The sequence below is a fragment of the Gymnoscopelus microlampas genome, assembly GCF_963454915.1.
Source record: "Gymnoscopelus microlampas genome assembly, chromosome: 21".
NCBI classification, from domain to species: Eukaryota; Metazoa; Chordata; class Actinopteri; order Myctophiformes; family Myctophidae; genus Gymnoscopelus; species Gymnoscopelus microlampas.
In genome coordinates this window covers 13959771-13970177 of record NC_139958.1, presented here as the reverse complement: position 1 = coordinate 13970177, position 10407 = coordinate 13959771, and the positions used below count along the sequence as shown (strand labels likewise).

The following is a 10407-nucleotide window of genomic DNA, read 5'->3' as shown; positions in this document are numbered from 1 at the left end:
TCGGAATATTCCACATAGAGCAAAGGCCAATTTGTATTGTAATACTTTTATTTATTCATTTTTGATAATGGATTGTTCTAATTGTCACTTAATTGTTTCTAATTGTTTACGTATGTCACTAAAAGACACAATATTGGCTTGAATTGAGATTGACACATGTATGCTAAGTTTGCAGTAGACCTTTTAAAGGGCAAGACCACTTTGGTAGAGGTTTGGGTTGTGTAGTTACCTTGCCACGATGTAACTCCAAAGGTGGACAAGAAATCAAAAATAATTTCTCCGTTGATTAGAAATTGATAATTCAAAATATGTTCCTCATTGACTTACATTGTACGGTAAAACAGCTCTCAAAGTCACTGTTTTAGCACATAAACGAACACAAAGAAAGGTGATTCAGACAATATAGAACATCACAAAACCCAGTACCGTTTTTTTTTAATACAAAAATAAACTTCCTGTCAATTTTGCTATTTTTACTAAGAAGAAAACCTGGACTGGATCCGCAGATCCGGATCTTCAAATAGTAAAATCAGCAGGAAGTTGACATTTTTATTTAAAAAATAAACAGTACTGGGTTTGGTGATGTTCTATATTGTCTGAATCAACTTTGTTTGTGTTCGTTTACATGCTAAAAGAGTGACTTTGAGAGCTGTTTTACCATACAATGTAATTCAATGAGGAGCATATTTGTTATTATCAATTTCTAATCAATGGACAATTATTTTTGATTTCTTGTCCACCTTTGGAGTTACATCATGGCAAGGTAACTACATAACCCAAACCTCTACCAAAGTGGTCTTGTTCTTTAAAGTAAAGTAAAGCAATTTCAACCACTTCCATTATTCTTCATTCCCCGGGGTCCCCCATGGGTCTATACTTGGTCCCCTCTTTATTTTGCCTCTTTCGTGTAGCTGATCTTGGGGGCGCCGATAGCCGAGTTGTTAAGGTGCGTAGTCCCCGGTTTGATTCCAGGGCAGGGAGGACCTTTGCTGCATGCCCCGACTCTCCCCGTTTCCTGTGTCTCTATGCCGTAACTATCAATAAAGGCAAGAAAAGATACTTGTTTACTATACTTGAGTACTTCCCTTTTTTATATGTTATGCTTCTACTCCACTACATCTCAGAAGCAAAAACTGTATTGTACTTTTAGTTTTTTACTTTATTTTCAATTATTAATATAACTATAGTTCCTTTGCAGATTTAGACAAACAAAGCATAGTAATTAACCACGTATGCCCTCTGTTAAACTTTGGCTATTGGAAAATGGCCAAACTACTGATACTGTTCAACATACAGTATGTTAATAAGACATCAACTGATGCACAAACTTGGACACATCATCAGTGTTGTTATGGAGTCACTGGGTGTTTCGGGTCTTGCAACAGACACCCTCCTCCAGGCGACCCGACCGAGGCTGATCAGACCCCGGCCTGTGTCCAAGTGGCATGTTACTGCCCCCACTGTCTCTTGGGGGTTAGAGACAGTGCTAATAGGGGTTAGGGTTAGCCTGGCACTAGCCAGACTGACAACACGGATCCACTCACACGTGGCAGTATGTGAGTGAATCCAAGCCATCAGTCCGGCCAATGCCAGGCCAGGTTAGGTGAGATGTTGCAGCTGGTGTTGGCGACACTAGGAGGCTCTAGGCACTGTGGGTTGCCTCCGGGCCTGGCTCCTCCTTCGTCTGACCAGAAGTAGGGGATTTTCTGTGCGTTGCGTCGTTGTCGTTGCTGCTGGGCACAAACATCTCACTCTGCCTTGACGGATTAAACCCTCCCTGCAGATTTCACCGCAGCCTGTAGCTTTTGGTTCTTCCTCAAGGAAGGTGTGTGTGTGTGTGTGTGTGTGTGTGTGTGTGTGTGTGTGTGTGTGTGTGTGTGTGTGTGTGTGTGTGTGTGTGTGTGTGTGTGTGTGTGTGTGTGTGTGTGTGTGTGTGTGTGTGTGTGTGTGTGTGTGTGTGTGTGCTAATTTCAGCATTTAATTTCTTACGCAATTGAAGACAATTTACCAAAACAGCCAGATCAGCTAAACATACGTGGGACCAGCGTTGGACCAATAATGGCCTGTCAAACATTGGCTTGACGTGGGTTGACATTGTTCCAACATCATTTTGACAGTCAGGGGAAGGTTATTTCCATGCTGGATATTTAGGTTGGCAAGGTGGTAGCTTATAACCAGTTGCCAACAGTTTTCTTTCCCCCCATTTGATGAATAGACAATATTGTAGAGCCAGTGGTTCTCAAACTTTTTTCATGCCAAGGACCCTCAAATTAATATGCATTTGTCCGTGGACCCTATCAGATATTATTCTGTGCCCAGGGCCCCCATACAAAATGTATGCTGATTTTGATACTATCAACTCCTTTTGCTGGGGACCCCCTGGAACCCCCTCAAGAACTAGATTATGCACACTTACAGTATAATGAACAGTACTATAAATGAAGCATGAGAGGAAAGGACACACAACACAGGTCTCTGGTAACAATCTAATCAAACACTTGACGAATCCGATACACTGCCTGGTCACCTACCAGCACACCCCGGAGCGCATCTCTGGTCTTAAGTAAACAAATTATTTGGTGGCTGACAAGTCAACGCCCTCTATTACAACACCTGTCTTCAGATAGATTGTTTTCATTGTCACTATGACATATGGCTGTCTGTGTATATTTCAGTTGGTATCTGTGGTGTGTCATCTTCTGCTGCATAGCAGGTCCAGGGAGACGAGGTCAGCTCCGTGACGTACAGGGCGAGTCTGTTTAAAAAGAAAACAATCTCCTCAAATATTTCCCACATGCTATTAAAATAGGGTGAACTTTGCCATTAAGGAAGATGGAGAGTTTGTGTCTATTTAAATAGCTTTGAAAGACTGGCTTAACAAGTAGGCTACACGCAAAATCCTCAGTACAAATGGGTCCATTCGGTTACATTTGTCAGAGTTAAATTAACACAAATTAAAAGCTTAGACTTTTATATTTCTCCACTAGGCCGGACGCCATGGACTGGACGGCTGAAGGCCGGAGACTATGTTTTTGCTCCTGTCCGTCCCTGTGTCCGTCCGTCCGTCCGCTGGTCACCAGCTAATCTTGTGCACCACCAGACCGATCGGCGTGAAACTTTGCACGCACACTAACAGTGGGCCAAGGAAAAACCTCTGCAACAGCCCACTTCATTTGGCCTATAGCTCTTGAACCCTAGGTTGTACTTTGTTTCCACGTGTTGTTGTTGCATGTTAATGTGATTGTTTTTGTATTAACATTGCTAAACAAAACATATTTAAAAAAAACTGTACTCAGGATTTTACAGTGTAAGGAATGCAAAACAGGCTTACAGCAATGAGGATGTTAGCTGTTTCAGCTAATCACAAAATCTATAGGCCGGGTGAAAATATTCTCAAATTAACATTCACAGCATCGCCATTCATAATAGAAGAGGTACATCTTAAGCTAACTCTAGTTTGCAGTGGTGGTAAGTAAGTAGCTTACTACTCAAGTACTTGAGTACAAATTTGAGGTACATTTACTTCATTTGATTATTTCCATTTGTTGATACCCCACTACATGCATAACAATACAAATAACAAAACAATACAAAAAACAATATAAATAGCTAAACAACAACTACAAATAACTAAGGCATCAGGCTAGACAAAGAAACCATGCATTTCAATTAGGGATGTTAACAATTAATCGATTAATCAAATGAATCGATTAAGAAATTATCCGATTAAATCAAACAATTAACAATTAATTGAAAAAATTAAAAAAAAAATATATATATATTTTTTTTAAATGTTCAGAACCCAAGATATGATGATTTGAAGATTTTCTGCTCCATTCACTTCTTCTTTAACTTACTGAAAAAGGCTGTATCTTGGCTCCTAAGCACTTTTTTTAGGATTTTTTAAAAAATCTGAAATTAAGATTCTCAGATTTTAAAAAAACGCCGCTTATCAGTTAACCGGTTAATCGGTTGATAAGGTTATCAATTATCAATTAATGAATTGATCGATAATTTGCATCCCTAATTTCAATACATCTAGACCCAGACTCTCCTCCGCCTTAACCATCCCTTTAGGGCAGATTTTAAAAGAATCATAAGGGAACTGTTACTCTTAAGGTCTGTAGGTAACCCATTCCATGCCACAATTGCTGTGTGCTTGAATGTACTTTAGCCAATGTTTCTATAAAATTTGACAGGAACCAGGTCAGTGTAACTAGGTCAGTGGGTTCCTTTTCACTCAAGTCATATTTTGAATACAGGCCTTTTCTACATTGTAGAATTGTTAGTGTGTCAGTCGGTGTTCATTCACTGCCTCGCTTCAAAGCAGATTCCAATATTTTTCTTGGCTGCCTGAATGTTGTCAAAATAATGTCATGCTGATGTTTAGAAGCATTTTTGGCAAGTGAGATGATTATTGTTCTTTCCGTTATGGCATGGAGAGTACTGGATACCTTCGGTAGTCTTTAAGGTCATTTGCCACTGTCCGATTAGTCTCCCGCGGCGAGACTGTTGCCTCCCGCAATGTTCAAATGCTCCCGGTCATACAGTCTGGAGCAACGGAAGCTCTGAAAATGATCAGAGGATAAAGCGGATGTGCAGTCTCCTCCCCACTTCTGTTTCGTCTTTACAGTCGCGCAAACCTATCCTAATATAAATCAAAATCATCTAAGATATAGCTTGCTGCTTAGCAGAAATGGAATTTAAATAATAAAATGTAACGATATTTCAAAATATGTTTCCGTGAACGGATATGACGAACGGATGCCAGCTTCCTGCCTCGGATTTCGGGAGGTGTAGTTGACTCTACTAGCTTTCGGAGATTGTGGAATAGTTGTCTGGCTACGCGAGACTACTCTCCGATAATACTGTTTAGTCTCAAATCACTTTTATTACTATAGTGTGACGAATCAATGATCTGACAAATGATATAATGCAGTATTATACAGTGTTGTGTATTTGGCTCTGTTATAGTTTGAGCTGTAGAAAGAGGAAGTCTGTAGGTCTATTGATTAGTGATCATGTAAGTTGTTTTCTGTTTTCTGCATATTCCCAAAATAGGGACATAAGGGTTAGAGGGTAAAAAAAAAAATACAATTGTTTTTAGGATATATAATATATTTTTAGCTTTAGTCTTTTAGGCTTAGTAATAATTCATTTCTGAAATTAAACAACATACAAAATCAATTCCTTTTGGGGTCTGTGATTGAAATACAATGGTGAATGGACTGGTGTGATCCAAATACGTACACAAAATATTTCCTGCATGATATCACATTTCAGAGCAACAGAGCTGGTCTGGGACAATGAGGACATTTCCTCATAGTGACTGTGTTACGATGGAGCGATTAGCTATGTCTCTTTGACAGCTCTGAATAAACACTTCCTTATATTGGCCTAAGCCAATGCTGAATGACAATGCAACTTTACCTTTCAGTGACGATGAGTGATATTGTCCCCTTTCACGATATGTTGTTTGTTAACTGATTTAGACTTTGATTTCAAATTGATTGTATACTATAACTATATATGTATACATCTATCTATTAAAATGTTGCACATGCATATGTGCAACATTTTAATAGATAGATTTATACATTCCACCTGGCATCACACTTTTTTTTGTGCAAACTGGTTTCTCAATATGCTCTCTTACTAACCTGACTAGGGAGTTAAAAGATAAGATGTCTGCCTATATCCATATATCCACCTATAATTATATCCATCCATCTATACATCTATTATCTATATAGTATCTATATGCATGCTATCTATCTATCTACCTATCTATCTACCTATCGATCTATCTACATGTTGATGTCTTTCTCATACTAATGCAGCTACTGCAATGAAAAATATTTAAGCTTTAAACATCAGAATGTCTTGTTTCGATAATGGCATGACACCAGCTCTCAACATTATGCACTCAATATTGAACAAAAGGATTATCTATCACAGTTACTCAGGTAAGAAGATAAATCTGACTACTTATTTCAACACACTTTGCTAGTTTGGGATGGATCAGGGTAGAGGACAGGTTTAAGCAAATAGCACTGGGATTGGTATTTAAGATAGTCAAAGAGACAGTGCCCTCAATACCGTCATATGGTACCTGTCGAACTACTTCTCCAAAGTGAGTGACAGCCACAACACTAGACGGAGCGACCACGATCTGGTACCACCGAAATTTAGAACAAACTGTTCTCATTCTACTGCTCTGCCACCAAAATGTGCACGACACCATTCATTAAAGCATTGGTTCTCAAAGTGGGGTCTGGGGACGCCCAGGGGTCCTTGTGGGGTATACCAGGGGGTCCCCAGCAAAATTAGTTAATAAAGAGTCACAATCATTTTAACCCCTTTATCCATATTTTATACTTTGGCTGTATCTGCTATTTTTGAAAAATCGTGAACATTTTGGCAAATCTTTGCATATACATTTTTAAAGTGAACATTTGTAACTCAAATCTTTGCTTCTGGGGGTCCCTGGAACAAAGTATTTTGAGATGGGGGTCCACGGCCAAATACATAATCATTTTGGGGGTCCTTGACATGATAAAGGTTGAAAACCACTGCATTAAATGATGTGTAACACTGTTTTTTGTTTTGTTTTTTTTTGGCCTGAAAAAACATATATAAGGAGATCAAAAGGGGAGGTAAATGTAATTTTCCCATCTCTTTTGTGTTTGTATTTGTTGATGACATGTATTATTGTGTTCATTTTGTATGTTGATGAATTGAATACATAGGACCACAATGGAAACTCCCCAGGACCTGTTTTGTGTTATCCTTTTAGCTTCAATGTCTTACTGTACCATCTGTTTACATTTCTGACTAATAACGTAGTCAATCAATCAAATTGTCACACATGGAGCAAGATAAATTATGATCACATTTGGCCAGATGACATGTGAAAGTCTGCCAAGACATTCATGATCATGAATGTCAAACCTCTTCTTCCGTGAGGAAGAACCAAAAGCTACAGGCTGCGGTGAAACCTTCAGGGAGGGTTTAATCCATCAAGGCAGAGTGAGCAGTGGTGGAAAGTAACTAAGTACATTTACTTAAGTACAATTTTGAGGTATTTGTACTTTACTTGAGTATTTCCAATTTCCAATATTTTTACTTCTACTCCACATACATCTCAGAGGCAAATATTGTACTTTTACTCCACTACATTTATTTGAAAAATTGAGTTACTAGTTACTTTTCAGATATAAATCATGATATAATGAAACATACATTAACCACTTTAGCCCTATTTTATACCCAGGCTATTTGAAAATAGCAGATCTATAAGCTCGGCTATTTTCAAATATTTAGTACTTTTACTTTTGGTACTTTAAGTACATTTTGATGCCAATACTTTTGTACTTTTACTCAAGTACATTTTGAATTCTAGACTTTTACTTGTAACAGAGTATTTTTATATTGCAGTATTGGTACTTTTACTTAAGTAAAGAATTTGAGTACTTTTTCCACCACTGCTCCTAGTGTCGCCGACACCAGCTGCAACATCTCACCTAACTTGGCCTGGCATTGGCCGGACTGATGGCGTGGATTCACTCACAAACCGCCATGTGTGGGTGGATCCGTGTTGTCGATCTGGCTAGTGCCAGGCTAACCCTAACCCCTAATAGAACTCGGTGTTAAAAACTTCAGCAGCTGCACACGATGCAGGTTCTCATCCGTGGCAGAACAGGAAAGTTACAGTAACTTTAACCACTGAAACCTCAGCATCCGTATTGTGGGGAAGGCTTTTGCAGAAAATAGCAGATCTACAAGCTCACAACGCGTGGCAGTGCGACACGTTGTGAGCTTGTCGATCTGCTATTTTCAGCTCAAGCTTTCCCCACAATAATAATAATAATAATAATAATAGATCTTTATTGTCCACAAGTGGAAATTTGTCTTTGGCTCACCAGACACTATACAGACATAGACAAACAACATTAAAGGTACAGCACAGCAGTGAGGATCACATCATAGAAATACACAAAACACCATCGCTAATAAAAGAAAGAAAAGGAGAGTAGACCCACATTAGGAACCTGTTTCATGATCATCATCGCCCTCATTTCATCATTATCATCATCATCATCATCATCATTACCACCATGCAGCAGGTCATTCTGTCGAGTTAAGAATGCTGACTGCTCTGGGGACAAAAGACTTCTTATAAATATTTTTGGTCGCTAGGGGAACTCTGTAGCGCCTGCCAGAGTTCAGAAGCTCAAACTCTCTAAAAAGAGGATGGGAGCCATCGGCTGTGATGCTCAGAGCTTTCCTCCTCACTCTCTCCCTGTACAATAGGCTCAAGGCCTTTTGGGGCTTGCCAATGATTTTGCTAGCCATTGACACAATCCTAGACAGTTTGTTCAGTAATTTGCAGTTTAGGTGACCAAACCAGGCAGAAAGGTGAAATGTCAAAACACTCTCAATCATGGTCTTGTACACAAGTTCTAGGACCCGCTGACTAACTCTGAAGCTATTTAGCTTTCTGAGTAGATAAAGTCGCTGGGAACATTTCTTATAGATGTGCTCTGTGTTACCAGAGAAGCTCATCCGGGAGTCTAGAACTGTTCCTAGATATTTAAAGTCCTCCACAGATTCTATGAGTTGGCCATCCAGCGAGACTGGCAGTATAGTAATATCTGGTTTAAGCATGAATAACTCCTTTGTCTTGCCTACATTAATTTCTAGCTGGCTGGTATTACACCACCCTTCAAGTGCTACCGTGTGAGCCAGGTAGGCATCTACACCACGGGGGTCTGATTTAAGTAACAGGGCAACTAAGGCCATATCATCTGCATACTTAAATAGTTTAAAATATGTCTCATTGATCATAAATTCATTGGTAAAAAGAGAGAATAACACAGGGGACAATACACTTCCTTGTGGGCAACCAGTGCTCACAGTGAGCACCTCTGATGTGTTTTCCCTGGCACAAACCCTTTGTGGGCGACAAAAAAGAAAATCCCTGAACCACCAGATTAGGCTGGGATGTACCTTAAGATCAGCAGCCCTTTTCAGCAGGATATGGATCTTCATTGAATTAAAAGCTGAGCTAAAATCTATGAATAAGATCCTAGCATAACCTTTAGGGTGCATAAGATGTTGTGTGACTGCATTAAGCATGGTCAATAATGCATCATCTGTACCTCTCTTCCTCTTATAAGCAAATTGGAATGGGTCCATCATCGTTGACACAGAAGCAGTTAGAAGGTTAACCAGGACTCGTTCCATAGTTTTACATAGTACAGAGGTTAACGCAATAGGCCGGAAATCATTAGGTGAGCTTGCGCCTGGCTTCTTAGGCACAGGCCTGATTATGGAGTGTTTCCATGATAGCGGCACTGTGCCGCTGTCTAAAAGGAGCTGAAACAGCCTAGTTAACACTCCCTTAAGTTGAAAATAGCAATCTTTAAGAATCCTAGGCTTCAGACCGTCAGGCCCTGGGGCCTTGTCTGACTTAAGTCTGAGGAGACAGGCAGCAACCTCATCCTCCTTGATGACTATGGGGGTTGCTGTTGGGAGGTTATTGCATATTTCATCACATTCCATGCTGTCGTTCGTAGTGTCAAATCTACAGTAGAATTTATTTAGGTCGTTGACATCAATTTGACTACTAGGGCCCTCATCCTTTTTGGGGGGTTTGCCCATCAGGGTGTTTAGCCCCTCCCAAGCTTGTTTCACATTACCGTTTATAAACTTGCTCTCTATTTTGTTTTTAAAATCTAATTTTGCCTTGAGGATAGCTCCTCTTAGCTTCCTCCTTTTCTCATGGACCAAATCCATGTTGCCGGCACAGAAAGCAAGTTTCTTTTCATTAATGTAGCCCTTCAGCTCTTTAGACACCCAGGACTTGTTGTTCTGAAAAATTCGAATAGTTTTCTTTTCAGACGCAGTGTTTTCACAGAATGTTAAATATGACGTGATAGTATCAGTCAGTTCATGAACATCCTGGCAGGACTCGAAGAAGATGTCCCAAGTAGTGTTCTCGAGGCAGTCCCTGAGTTGCTCTCTGCTCCTATCAGACCTCACCAATATCTCCTTGGAGACAGGTTTCGTTCTCTTCACCACAGTTCTATACTTGGGAAGTAGGTGAATGATGTTGTGGTCCGATTTTCCGAGCGGGGGTCTGCATACACTTTTGTAGGCATTGGGGACGTTTCCATAGCATTGGTCAATAGTCCTATTTAGGCGTGTGGGGCAGTCCACATATTTCTCGAGGGTTGGCAAGTGCACAGATAGGTTGCACGAGTTAAAGTCCCCAAGAGCCAAGATCGCTTGGTCTGTAGAGCGAGTGAGAGCATTATTATAACTCTCGGCTATTCTCTCCCCTGCAGCCTCATAGTTTGGGCCAGGGACATAAGTAAGAATAATCGTGATCTGTCCATATTCCCG

The 10407-nt window shown here is 40.0% G+C and overlaps 1 protein-coding gene across 1 annotated transcript in view; it reads right to left on the bottom strand.

Annotated features, from left to right (window-relative positions):
* LOC311038399 (histone H3.2) overlaps window positions 1–10407 on the bottom strand; it is a gene marked incomplete at its 3' end in the record, with an annotated part of 235076 nt that overhangs the window by 99964 nt on the left and 124705 nt on the right. The window lies entirely within an intron of this gene.